Source organism: Neophocaena asiaeorientalis, unplaced genomic scaffold, assembly GCF_003031525.2.
Source record: "Neophocaena asiaeorientalis asiaeorientalis breed wild unplaced genomic scaffold, Neophocaena_asiaeorientalis_V1.1 scaffold145, whole genome shotgun sequence".
NCBI classification, from domain to species: Eukaryota; Metazoa; Chordata; class Mammalia; order Artiodactyla; family Phocoenidae; genus Neophocaena; species Neophocaena asiaeorientalis.
In genome coordinates, this window is record NW_020172629.1 from 2,250,726 (window position 1) to 2,251,845 (window position 1,120).

Sequence of the window (1,120 nt, forward strand, 5' to 3'; positions counted from 1 at the left end):
GCATGGCTCCACCGTGTGCTCTGGCGGCGGGGCCCTGTGCTCTGCCGGTCTTTCTGAACTTTCGTTGCATTATTTGTAAAAAAGAATGGCAGGGGTACTAGTTACCTGGGGCTGCTGTTAACACAGCACCGCAAACCGGGCAGCTTAAACAACAGACACGTGTGCTCTCCGGATTCTAGAGGCCGAAGTCCGTATAGAAGCGTCGGCGGGGCCGGGCTCCCGAAGGCTGCAGGGAGGGATCCGAAAGCCTCCTCCAGCGTCCGGTGGTCCCTTGGTTGGGGCAGCAGAACTCCGACCTTCAAACGGCATCGTCCCTGTGTGCCTGCCTGTCTGTGTCCACCTCTCCCCTTTCCATGAGGACACCCCTCCTACTGGATTAGGACCCACCCTAACGAGCTCAACCTCACTTGCTCATCTGTGGTGATGAAGAAAAGACCTCCAAATTAGGTCCCATTCGGAGGCACTGGCGGTAAGTTAGGGCCGGGGGGTGGGAGGCAGCGATGCAGCTCAGTCCCTAAAGCAGGGTTTCCTATCAGGGAATGATCTGGGCGTGGGGGGAGGAAGAAGGTACGGGGGCTGCAGGGCGGCCACAGGACAGAGAAGCCCTCCCGGGGGTGCAGAAGCCTGTGGCTCGGGGAGCAGGCCCTGCCCCTCCCACCCCGTCCTCTTCAGGAGGCGGCTCCAGCAGCCAGGCTGCTTTTGGAGGGAACAGGAGCTGGGCCCACCGTGTCCTCTGCGCTCCTGGGAAGGGGGCGGCCGCAGCACCACCGGACCCTGCAGGGCTGCCCCCTTCCTCAGGCATCTCTGAGAGCTCGGATTCTCCCAACATCCACCTCGGGAGAGCCGGGAGGCGCCAGCAGCCGTCCGCGGGCCTGCTGTCGGCTCTCTGGTCAGGGAAAGGCCATGGGGCCGGCTGCACACGCCTGGAGGAGCCCGGTGCAGAGTGGGGCTGAGTGGCCAGCTCCCTCTCGAAACCCAGGCAAGTGCTGCTGTGTCTCTCAGGGGTTCACCCATGCCACTGAAGGCCTTTCATTTTAGAAAATCGCAAAATGCAGCTTAGTGGCAAGGGGGAGGTGCAGCCCTCTCCCCAGTTTGGCCTAGAAAAACCCTTCCCTGAAAA